This window comes from Oryctolagus cuniculus, chromosome 2 (genome assembly GCF_964237555.1).
Source record: "Oryctolagus cuniculus chromosome 2, mOryCun1.1, whole genome shotgun sequence".
NCBI lineage: Eukaryota > Metazoa > Chordata > Mammalia > Lagomorpha > Leporidae > Oryctolagus > Oryctolagus cuniculus.
In genome coordinates, this window is record NC_091433.1 from 132,988,024 (window position 1) to 133,000,556 (window position 12,533).

The 12,533-nt window shown below is 43.7% G+C and overlaps 1 protein-coding gene and 1 pseudogene across 1 annotated transcript in view; one reads left to right on the top strand and one right to left on the bottom strand.

Annotated features, from left to right (window-relative positions):
• Positions 1-12,533, top strand: part of AAK1 (AP2 associated kinase 1) — a 252,751-nt gene that overhangs the window by 31,216 nt on the left and 209,002 nt on the right. The window lies entirely within an intron of this gene.
• Positions 1,451-2,876, bottom strand: LOC103347794 (exocyst complex component 2 pseudogene; annotated as a pseudogene).

The following is a 12,533-nucleotide window of genomic DNA, read 5'->3' on the forward strand; positions in this document are numbered from 1 at the left end:
GCTTCTTCTGGGTTTCCCAAGCGGGTGCAGGGGCCCAAGGACTTGGGACATCTTGTACTGTTTTCCCAGGCCATAGCAGAGAGCTGGATTGGAAGTGGAGCAGCTGGGACCCGAACCGGCACCCTTATGGGATGCCAGCACTGCTGGCAGCAGCTTTACCCACTATGCCACAGTGCCAGCTCCCAAAAGAGTCTTTTAAAGTATAGTCCACCACCATTTTGAGATGAGCTAAGCAAAGCCAGGAGTGGGGCTGCTGCCTTGCATGTGCCTAGAAAGAGCAATGAATCCAAAATTAGGAAATTGTAGACATTTGGAGATCATTAAGATTATCCTACCCCATAATTGCTCCATCCCCCCATACTCTTCCTTAAGGTCATTACCATATTTTGCAGGATTACCTTCTGCCTTTTCCATATGGTAGTTTTGCCTGTAAGAAATTTCTTCCTTATACTCAACAGAAATCTACAAATCTGTGTCCTTGTATCTTCTTCTACCCATAGACTAGAAACTTAACCCTTCTTTACACAACAGCAGTTCCTCAAATATTTGAAAATAATCATTCACCTGGCCCTCTTCCCCTCACCCCACTTGCAAGCTCCAATCAGCAGCTTTGATGGTGTCAAGTGTTCCGCCCTTGCAAGACTTGGGTTTCCTGCCCTGCTGGTTGCTTGCTCTGATCTCAGAACAAATTCACTTTAAGTTCTGTGTGCTAGAACAAAGAGATCTGGGTGTGGCCCGACTATTATGGAGAGCAGCAGGGCTATCACTTCCCTTTTACCAGTCACTATGTTTCTTGGTTACCCGGGCCTGGAGCCCCTCTATGCAAACTTACATGAGACCATAGTTAAATTTTCAAGAATTTTCTGAACCAGCTGTTAAAAGCAGTATTGATTAGGAACTAAGTGACAAACTTACAAATAGATATATCAAAAACAAAGTAATAAATATTTAAAATTGATCACCCCTAGTACTTTTTTTAAATTTTTTTAAAATTATTATGAATTTAATGGTTCTAGTTTTGGCATCCCTATGTGTAAACACTATACAATAAAAACAAAAGCAATTTAACAGCATCTAAAAAAAGGACTACACAATAAAAGTGAAAAGTGATTTAACATGATTAGCTGAAAGAGTGAAGATTAAGCAAATATGTTAACAATTCACTGGTGCATCTACACACATGCATCCAAAAAGACTCCATACCTATTATGAGTGTGCACACTGCTACATAAGACCATTTCCATAAACAGTGTTACCAGGAAGCTTGGTTTTATATCTGTAATATCCATACCAGAAACAAACAGTTTAATTGGTTCAGAAGGCAACACTTAAAAATCCGCGTGTGAAACGGCTCGGACGTTCTTTGCCACCTCACTCCTGCACACTGTCCTTCCATCCTGCACCGCTTCAGCAGCCACAAGCAGGTCTCACCCGCAAGAGACCAGACTCCTTAGTCGAGTCCGGACTGAAAGCTGCTTCCTCTCTTGAGCGACACCGTCTGCGTGAGCTGGGCCAGTGCCGAGGGGCGCCCGTCGCTCTCTGCATCCAGCATGGGGCTGTGCAGGCCTGGATTCCCTTTCAGGTCTTTCACGTAGCCCGCCTTGCAGCTGTGCATGAGCTGAAGGATCCACCTGTGCTGCGCGCCGATGCACTGCCAGGCTGGGTCCCCGGGCGCCTGGAGGTCGGACAGGTACCTTATGTAGCGGTTCCGGTCATGCAAAGTTGACGGTGTCTCCAGCAACTTAGCCAGCAGCGACTCTCTCAGAGCCTCGATTCGCGTTTCCACTTGAGCATAGTATTTCTTGAAAACTTGCACCTCCGTTTTCCCAAAGAGAGACTTGGCCTTTTCGTAGTCGTTAATCACCACATCATAATCACCCTTCTGAATATTCCTTTCAATATTTAGAGGCAGGTTGAAGAGGAACTTATATCGCTGGAGCACATTGAGGGCGTTTCTGGTGGAATCTGCCTTGTCCTTTCGGCCTAAGACTTCCTGAAACAACGTGTCTGCGGTGTTGCTCGCCCTATTCAGAACACTCTCCAGTTTTTTCCATTCCATCCGCTTCTAGTTTTTGATGGATGGCTGAGAGGGCGTCCTGCGCCTCAAAAAAGGTGCTGAGCCCGCCCTTCACGCAGGCCAGGCTGCCCTCGCTCTTCTTGTTGGCCTGCCGCTTGAGGTTGGCCACTGCCATCTTGAGCTGCTCAAAACTGGTGGTTGAGTGGTTCTCGATGAGATACCAGGCAGTGGAAAAATTCTCACTTGTGAAATCGGCACTCATTCCATGGAACAGCATTTCTAGGTCTTTCTGTGGAAATTTACTCTTTTCAATGTCAATGCCAAGTGGATTAGCAGGACGGAGGGATAAGGGAGGAATGCTTTTATTCCTGTCAGTGCGCATGTCGTAGTAATTCATTTCATCCACCCACACAGCAGACTGATACATGATGCCTATTTTTTCAGGTTTCAGCAGCTTGAAAGACACTGTTGAGGTTCCTTTGCCACCCTATTTAGTTGTCACAATAATGTCCCCTTTGTCATTCTTGGCTTGTCCCACGTGACACACTATTTTACTCGCAGACATCCACTCGGCCGTCAGGAGGCAGTTGTGTCCACAAATCGTCAGGCCTATCAGGTCCGTGGGACCAGTGCCCAGGTTCTCTCCTCTGATTGTGACCTTCGTCCATGGTATTCCTTCATTGGGAGAGATGCCTGTCACAAGGGGAGGCTGTCGCACGCGAGACATTGTACCTTCTGGATCAAACTGGTGATCTAGTTACAGTACCTCCAGCCCGCCTGTCGCCGCCTACAGCCAGCAAAAACCGGGATCCGGGCCCGGGAGTCCAGAGCCTACCAGCCACGGATGCCAGACCGCTGGCGCCTCCACCCCTAGTACTTTGACTACAGGTTATTATCATCTCTTTTCTTGGGGTTACTCACATCTGTGGTCTTTGCGTAGTGGAAATACCACATAATGGTATACTACTGCTCATCTCTTCTAAATCTGCCCTCAGTGACACTGAGATTAGCGTGGCGGGGGTGAGGTGGGGTGAATCTGCACTAGAGAGATTGTCAGATCTGCGGGTGAGTGTTTGGGTTGATGGTTAAAATGCTGCTTGGGGCTGGTGCCATGGCTCACTAGGCTAATCCTCCTCCTGTGGCGCCGGCACCCCGGGTTCTAGTCCTGGTCGGGGCGCCGGATTCTGTCCCGGTTGCTCCTCTTCCAGGCCAGCTCTCTGCTGTGGCCCGGGAAGGCAGTGGAGGATGGCCCAAGTGCTTGGGCCCTGCACCCCATGGGAGACCAGGAGGAGGCACCTGGCTCCTGGCTTCAGATCGGCGCAGCGTGCCGTCCGTAATGGCCATTTGGGGAGTGAACCAACGGAAAAGGAAGACCTTTCTCTCTGTCTCTCTCTCACTGTCTAACTCTGCCTGTCCAAAAAAAAAAAAAAAAAAAAAAAAAAAAAAAAAAAAAAAAAGGTGCTGCTTGGGACGCCTGCATCTGTGTGTGAGTGCCTGGGTTCAGTCCTGCCTCCACTTCGGACCCAGCTTCCTGCTAATGAGCACCCTGAGCGGCAGTAGGTGATGGCTCAGGAACTTGCATCCCTGCTGCCTGCATGAAGAGCTCAGACTGAGTTCTGGGCTCATGGTTTCATTCTGGCTTAGTCCTGGAATTTGTGGACATTTAAGGGATAAATTAAGGAATAGAAAAGCTCTGTATGTCTGTCTCTGTCTTTCTCTCTCAAATAAATGAAAAAAAAATTTTTTTTCAGAAAAATTGGTAAGGGCTGACAATCAGAGAAAGCTGGTTGTTAAACATTTAGTGCTACACTGTTGGATCCAGCCTTAAGTCATGGGGTCAGGCTCTTAGCAACTGCTGAAACAAGTATAACCCATTCCTACTGATCCGTTTAATTCCGTAGACCTCATATTAACCGCTTTTAAATTTCATCCTATAGGATTCAGCCCAATAATTTTCCTTCTGTCATCTAAGTATTCATCATACTTCTCATTTTGGGTCACCTGCATATGCCTTCTGTATGAGGGAGCTCCAAAATATTCACAGAAAATGTGTATTGTGAGAAAAACTATGCATACATTTCAAAATTTTTACATCCACATGAGGTTATATTTTCATTTCATTCTCTTCCAGCTTTTTGAAGTACCCACATATATTTGTTCTGAAAGCATTTGTGTTAGATGAAGAACACAGCTCAAGGGCTCACCACTAGATACTTCCTTGCAGTTTGATAGCAACTCATTTGTGTGCACCTGTGCAAGTAGTTGACTGGGTACTAATTCATCCTGTGTGCCAGCATCTAGTTCAGTTTCTGACTTGTCCAAAACAATATCGTGAAAAACGTCATTAAATGTCTAACTGATGGGGCCGGCGATGTGGTGTAAAGGGTAAAGCCACCGCCCGTTTGCCTGCATCCCATATGGATGCTAGTTCGTATCTTGGCTGCTCCACTTCTGACCCAGCTTCCTCTTGATGACCTGGGAAAAGCAGTGGAAGATGGCAGAGTATTTGGGCCTCTACCACTCACATGGGATGAACTCCTGGCTCCTGGCTTCAGTACAGCCCAGCACTGGCTGTTGCGGTTATCTGGGGAGTGAACCAGCAGATGGAAGATTCTCTCTCTCCCTCTCTCTCTCGCTCTCTCTCTTTCCTCCTCTCTCTGTCTCTCCTTTTCTTTCTCTAACCCCAACTTTCAAGTAAATAAATAAATCTTTCTTAAAAATGTCTGATGACAAAATATTTTTTCAAAAATTAAAAAGTATATTTATTCATGTTCATTTTATTTGAAAAGGCAGACAGAGAGAGACAGAGACCTCCCATTACTGGTTTTCTCCCCAAATGACTGCAACATCCAGGGCCGAGCCAAGTCAGGAGCTAGGAACTCAATCCTGGTCGCCTGCAGGGATGGCCTGTATGTGAGCATCACCTGCTGCCTCCAGGGTGCACATTAAGAGGCAATTGGAATTGGGAGTGGAGCCAGAACTTGAACCTAGGCACTCTGATATGGGATATAGGTATCCCAAGTGACATTTTAATTGTCGTGCCGAGTCACTGCCCTGATGACAAAATACTCTATGAGGATAGGCATCTCCTGAGCTTCTGGACTGCCTAACTCTGTCAAAAGGAGAGAAGGTAAATCAGATGTGGCTTATTCTTCATGAAGTCATCTGAGTGTTGGTAATTATTTCTTTACCTGGTACCTGGAATCGTTCCTCCAGTAACCTGTTCTAGACTCCTGCCTGAGATGGAGGCTGCAATTATCTACAATTCTTGCCTTCTTTCTCTTTCCAAAAATCAGAATCCATCACTATCACCAGTCTTCTGGTATCTCTCCTATGAGGATGTCCCCAACCTCACGGCCAATTGTTTGGTGATCCCCTAACATTTTCTCAGGACCCTAAGATGGTATTCCTCAAAGCTATGGGTTTCACGCACTTGGAGCACCTCTGGGCTCTTTATTCTGTTCCTTCATGTTAGCCTGCCTGTCTGTCTGTATTTCTTTGTAAGATTGATTGATTGATTTGAAAGGCAGAAATACAGAGAGGAAAGAGAGATCTTTTATCTGCTGGTTCATCCCCCAGATGACCACAACACCCAGGCCGAAGCCTGGAGCCAGGAGCTTCTTCCAGGTCTCCCACCTGGGTGCAGGGGCCCAAGAACTTGGACTATCTTTTGCTTTCCCAGGCACATTAGCAAGGAGTTGGATTGGAAGTGGAACAGCCAGGACTTGAAGTGGCACCCGTATGGAATGCTGGAGCCACAGGTGGAGGCTTAGCCTACCACACCATAGCGCCAGCCCCTCCACTTTAGCCTTTCATCTTCCTTCACCAAAGTTCATTTCCTTCCTCTACTGCTCTCACCGTTCTGTCGTGTGGAGGAGGAAGATCCTTGCCCGAGAGCGAGAAATAAGAGGATTGGAGAGCTCACTTTTCTCTGTCTCCCACTGACAGTGGCCCCAAGCTGCGTGGCCCATGCTTTACTTGATGTCACTCCTCAAACTTTATTAAAACAATAGAGCACCCACAACATAATCTTGTAGTTTCAGAATAGCTTGCACTTACGGAGTCTTCTGATACTTATAACTGCTTTATAGGTAATAACAATGTGATGGTAGGTTAGCTGTTTGGTACGAGATTCTTGGCTTTACAGAAACTGTGACACTCCATCCTCACTTGAATTTGAAACAAGCTCCCTGCCTCCTGAAGTGCAGCTTGGTGTTGTCTTAAAACTTTCAGTTAATTTGGCCTTCAGAATTTTTCATCTCGAAACTTTTTGAGCAAAACTGTAGATACCCCTTAGATCACACAATCACAATCAAGACAAGCTACACACACACACACACACACACACACAAGCCACAAAGATGAAAGAGCTCAATCTATTTAAGTGGTTTTCTTTTGAATTTTATGTAGCTGATCTTTAACATGAAACAAGTCTTTAATATAATCAACTCTTGGTTTATGCCTTTCTTTTTACCTATACTCTATAGGTTGCCCTTAGGAACAATTTTGAAAGAAAATGTTAACAACGTTTAGGGTTTTAACCCAGAGGCCCTGAGCTAAGAGACAGAAAACCCGGGTTTTCCATTTTATTCATCTGTGCAAACTTGAATAATTCTCTTGCCTCTTCTGTTCACAGCTAAGCACTAGTCTAAGTTCTTTCAAGTCCAAAACATCAGAGCAGTGTACCACCTGCTATGTCACTGGGTCATGGGCTGTCTCCATTTGCTCTCTGTAATAGGCATGTGTGCAGGCGTCTAGAGAGGGTCAGGAAAGAAAAATTTGATCTACCTTGGGGGTCTTCGGAGGGGGAGGAGGAGGAAAGGGAAGAGGAGGAGGAGAAAGACTCCATCTTATTCCTCTCAGGCTTTTCACAGGAGGTAATTTCAGAACAAAACTAAGTCAAACCTATCAAAACAAGATAATGACAAAAGAGAAAGTAAAGGATTTTGGCCAAGTCCATCTCAATCATTTTTCCTGCCCCACAAAGCTATCTGAACTGAGATCTTATTAGTGGACCTCCATTTCCAGTAAACATCACTCACTCAGAACAAAAACGGGAAGCTCCCACATGCAGCCCCTGGAAAGAGTCCCAGATGCAGGAAGAGGTTTGCGTGACATCATCCAGCAAGTTATGCAGTAGGAAGGTCTGCAGATTACAATAACGCACCTAAGAATTCTTTTAACTAGTGACTGTTAACACACAGCAGGCCCATCTTAGAAAAATTGCTTCTTGTGTTCATATGCGGAAATGTTTATACCTCTTGATAATTGTTCAAATGCAAAGGAAAATCTTATTTATGTCTCTTTCTCTGAATGTCAGTATTTGATTAAAAGACCAGGAAAAAAATATAAGGGCAAATACAACTGTCCCTTGGTATATAGAAAGATTTTGTTCATGCTTTTAAAAGTAAGTTGGTTGTTTTAGTGAAGAAGATACATGCTTATTATAAAATCTTTCTTTAAAGATTTATTTATTTATTTATTTGAAAGGCAGAGTTATAGAGAGGCAGAGGCAGAGAGAGAGAGAGAGGTATTCCATCTTCTGGTTCACTCCCCAGTGGCCACAACAGCCAGGGCTGGGCCAGGCCGAAGCCAGGAGCCAGGAGCTTCTTCCTGGTCTCCCTCGTGCGTGCAGGGGCCCAAGCACTTGGGCCATCTTCTACTGCTTTCCCAGGCTGTAAGTCGAACTGGCACCCATATGGGATGCTGGCATCACAGGTGGTGGCAGCACCAGCCCTTATTATAAAGTCTTGAAACAAATTAGAAAAACACAGACGGCAATGTGGCGTAGCGGATAAAGCCACTGCCTGCAGTGCCGGCATCCTATATGGGCACTGGTTTGAATCCTGGCTGCTCTACTTCCGATCCAGCTCTCTGCTGTGACCTGGGAAAGCAGTAGAAGAGGGTCCCTGGGCCTCTGTGCCCACATGGGAGACCTGGAAAAAGCTCCTGGCTCCTGCTTCGGATTGATGCAGCTCTGGCCTTTGTGGTCATCTGGGGAGTGAATCAGCGGATGGAAGACCTCTCTCTCTCCCTCTCTCTTAGTCTCTGCCTCTCTGTAACTCTGCTTTTCCAATAGATAGATAGATAGATAGATATTTTTTAAAAAAACAGAGAAGATCATAAAAATCACCGAGAGTGTCATCACCCAGAAATAAATACTGAGAGAACTTTGGTAAGCTCTCTTTGGACAATTTCTTGTGCAAATTTTGGCTGAATTTTACAGGAGTGTGTGATCTTTGTTGTATTTTCTTTGTCCTTCTTTCTTGATAATACCACCAATCTCTTTGAATGTCACCAAGTATAGGCATAAAGTGTGACTTTAAGGACTCCATGGTTTCCCATTTTACTTTGTTCCATATACTTAGTCAATTCCATATGGAAGGAAATACAGGTTGAGAAAGAACTTTTTAAGCTTCAAAAGAACTGTTATGTAAAGACTGTAAGTTATGTAAAGAAACTTACTGGCAAAAGGATCTGGTTTAGTTGTCCTACTGCAAAGGCTTGAAATAGTGTATGCAAACAGCGGGGTGTTGCAAACATGTAAGATAAAACTTGATTATGCCTGAGTCACTAAGTAAATGATTTTATTTTATTTTATTTTTAAATTTTATTTATTTATTTGAGAGGTAGAGTTACAGACAGTGAGAGGGAGAGACAGAGAAAAGAGTCTTCTGTTTGTTCACACCCCAGATGGCCGCAAGGACCAGAGCTACGCTGATCCGAAGCCAGGTGCTAGGAGCTTCTTCTGGGTCTCCCACATGGGTGCAGGGGCCCAAGGACTTGGGCCATCTTCTAGTGCTTTCCCAGGCCATAGCAGAGAGCTGGATTGGAAGAGGAGCAGCCGGGACTAGAACCAGTGCCCATATGGGATGCTGGCACCGCAGGGGAGGATTAACCTACTGTGCCACAGCGCCAGCCCCAGTAAATGATCTTAAGAGCAAGAGTGAATGACAACATGAAATTCAATAGATTTTATAACATACTCATGTAAAATATAAATAAAATTAGAAAACAAATAACGGCTATAGTGGATGTGATAAAGGATTAAACGCTATTATACAAAGAGCTCACATACACCAATAAGGACAGTAACTCATGATAGAAAAGCATGTAACTTGTGATTTACAAATAATTCCTTTGCATGACTGAAACACTAAACATGGCTCAATATCACTATTATTAAATAAAAATTACAGGAGGCCATTATTCTAAGCTAAGATCCTGCACTAGGCCTCAACAGATCGGGCTATAATTCAAAATGGAGTCACTCAGGCTAAGCTGTTTGACCTTCCAAGAAATCAGAATTAGAGCAATAACAGCCAGATTTCCCAGATGATGAAATTTTCTCTGCTTTAATCCTGTCCCAGAAAGGGTAACCTACGGTAACCAGTTCTCTTTTCTGTCCCTCTGTTATAAGGAAAATAATTTGAAATAACAAATCTACCCTTTTGTTTTTTGTTTCTGTTCTCTTTAGCTCTGTTCTGTCCATAAAACAAATATCTCAGATTGGTTCATTGGAACACTTATTCTATTTCACCTAATGAGGTATTGACCAATTCTATAAGTAAATAATGTCAATTAAAAGCTTTAAATTAAATTGTAATTTTGTCCTTTGACACTATTAATCAGAAGATAAAATTAAGGGGCCTGTAGTGTGGCATAGTGGGTAAAGCTGCCATCTGCAATGCAGGCATTCCATATGGGTTACGGTTCAGGTCCCAGATGCTCCACTTCTGATCCAGCTCCCTGCTAACGTCTGGGAAGGCAGCAGAGGATGATCCAGGTGCTTGGGCCCCTGCACCCACATGGAAGGCCAGGATGAAGCTGCAGGCTCCTAGCTTAGGACCAGCCCAGATCCAGCCATTGTGGACATTTGGGGAGTGAACAAGCAGATAGAAGATCTCTCTTTCTCTCTCTCCCTCTCTCTTTCTCTCTGTAACTATGCCTTTCAAGTAAAGGAATAAATCCTTTTTTGGTACTTAGCTCAGTACTTCATTAAAATCTCAATGCATAACAAATACTAGGTCTTATTATTCTTACTCGGTAGTGGTGAAATATTTTTTGTTGAAAGTATAAATTTATAATGCCTTTTTGGAAAAGCAATTTAGCAACAAAACCCAAGAATCTTAAAATATCTATAATCTTTGCCTAGGAGTTTTACCTTTAGAACTCCCTCCTAAATAATAATTTGAAATGTAGACAAAGCGGATCACTACATTATTTATAACAAAAATTGTAAATGGCCTAAATGGGGGCAGAAAGGTAGAATACCTTTCCCTCACTCATTACGTGGTCTATGTCACATCCTCTGGAACAAAAGACAATTCACAAGGAAAAGCATAATGAATTTATTTATTCAAAAATGTATATAACAAAAAAGGCCCAAAGGCCCTGGTGGGAGGTGAGCTTGTGCTCAGGTTTGGTGAAATGTGGTTGCACAACAAGTGTATGACCTAAAGGTAACAGACTGGAAACCTGGCAAAGCCTGTCTGTCCAGATTCTTCCCTGTCTCTGTGTCGCATTCCTTCTTCCAAGTACAGAGCAGGACTCCTGTCACATGTGGGTCTCCAGGAGAGAAGGAAGAAGGTCAGAGAGCAACATTTCTAGTTTTATGGCTTCTTTGATGAGACAAGAGTTCTAGTTTATCTGACCACCGTGGGAACGGAGATTCCAGTTTCTGTGATCTACTTCCAGGGAGACACGGGGGGTGAAGGTCAGTGTGAACTTGCTGGTTCTGAGGTCCTGGACATCCCCTCCAGGACAGAGTGCTCAGCAACCTGAAGAGCCACACTTGGGAGTTCCATGTTCTGAGCCCTGGTCAAGTGGAAAAAAAAAAAAAAAAAAAAGGCATGATTAAGTGAATTATGATATAGCCATAAGACACATCCTGAACACATTTAAAATTATATTCTTATATTCTTATTAAAGAACCTTTATATTCTTTATATTCTTATTAAAGAACCTTTAAAAACATATAAATGATGTTTGATTTAATATGTTAAATGATGAAAGGAAGACACGAAATTTTATGTTGGTAATTTCAACCAAGTGCTCATATAAGAACTATCCTGAAGGATGATATACCAAAATATTCATAATTTTTATTCAGTAAGGATGGGAACATGGATGATTTTTTAATTTTTATATGCTTTTCAAAAATGTCTACCAACACTATATATATTTCTATAATCAGGAAAACATTTTAAAAAATTGAATCTAATATATTTAATGACTCTAGAAACAAATTCAATACAACATAAGATTTAAAAATTCAAATCATAAGAGAATTGAAAACTTAATTTTTTACTGTCTAGTAGAAATTGTCTAGATTTCATGTCTCTTATTTACCTGCCTGAAACCTTTTTTTAAAAATATTTATTTATTTATTTGAAGGGCAGAGTTACAGAGAGGCAGAGAGAGAGAGAGAGGCAGAGAGAGAGAGAGAGAGAGAGAGGTCTTCCATCCGCTGGTTCACTCTCCAAATGGCCGTTACGGCCGGAGCTGAGCCAGTCTCAAGTCAGGAGCCAGGAGCTTCTTCTGGGTCTCCCACGTGGGTGCAGGGGCCCAAGCATTTGGGCAATCATCCATAGCTTTCCTAGGCCATATGCAGGAAGCTGGATTGGAAGTGGAGCATCTGGGATGAGAACCAGGGCCCATAAGGGATGCCAGTATCGCAGGCAGTAGCTTTACCTGCTACGCCACCACGCTGGCCCCTTGAAATGAGATTTTTAAAGAATGATCAAGAGTATTATCAAATTGGTGAACAGATTATTTTTTATTTTAAGAGGGTGGCAAACTGTAGATGTTGACATGACAGGCTAATAATTTAGGGGAGAAAGTGCTGAAAGTATCTTGTATTTCCGTGTTTCTAAAGAATGAGTTCTTGTGAAAAGTTTCCCCAAGTCTAGCCAATCTGAATCTGGACAGCACACCTTTCCAGTGGGAAACCACTGGAAACAAGCCCAGAACCCCTGAGAACTCTGGCAGGAAGAATGGCCCACGGAGTGACCATTATATTATGCATATGAGGTGCACGCTCCTTGCCCCGTTCGCCCAGGAACAAAAGCAAACATCAATAGTTTGCTGTTATCAATTCATAATTCTCCACTCCGGGCACAGTGTGTTCCCATCGATTACACATGGGGTAAAAATAGAAAACACTGAGCTGGTGTTTCTGCCAGCCACTCAGATGACTTTCTGAATCAAAAAGTTTTATCTGGCTGCATGGGTATAAAAACTTGGTTTGAGATGTGGAAAAGGGAGGGAAAGACAGCAGAATTCAATTCTTGCAGGTGAGCCATCTGAAATTAAGCCCGAATCCTAGAAATTCTGAATACCTGCTGCAAGTGGGCCAGACTTCCCAGGAAGGTCAGCTAGAGGTAGGGGACAGGAGGGACACTGGCAAACATGGCCTCGTGGGCCAGCTGTTTTCATATCCTCCCAGCAGTCAGGCCCCTGACATGCTGCTAATGGCTTAGGCTTCTGGGACACTTCCTTCGTGTTGGGCACGGTG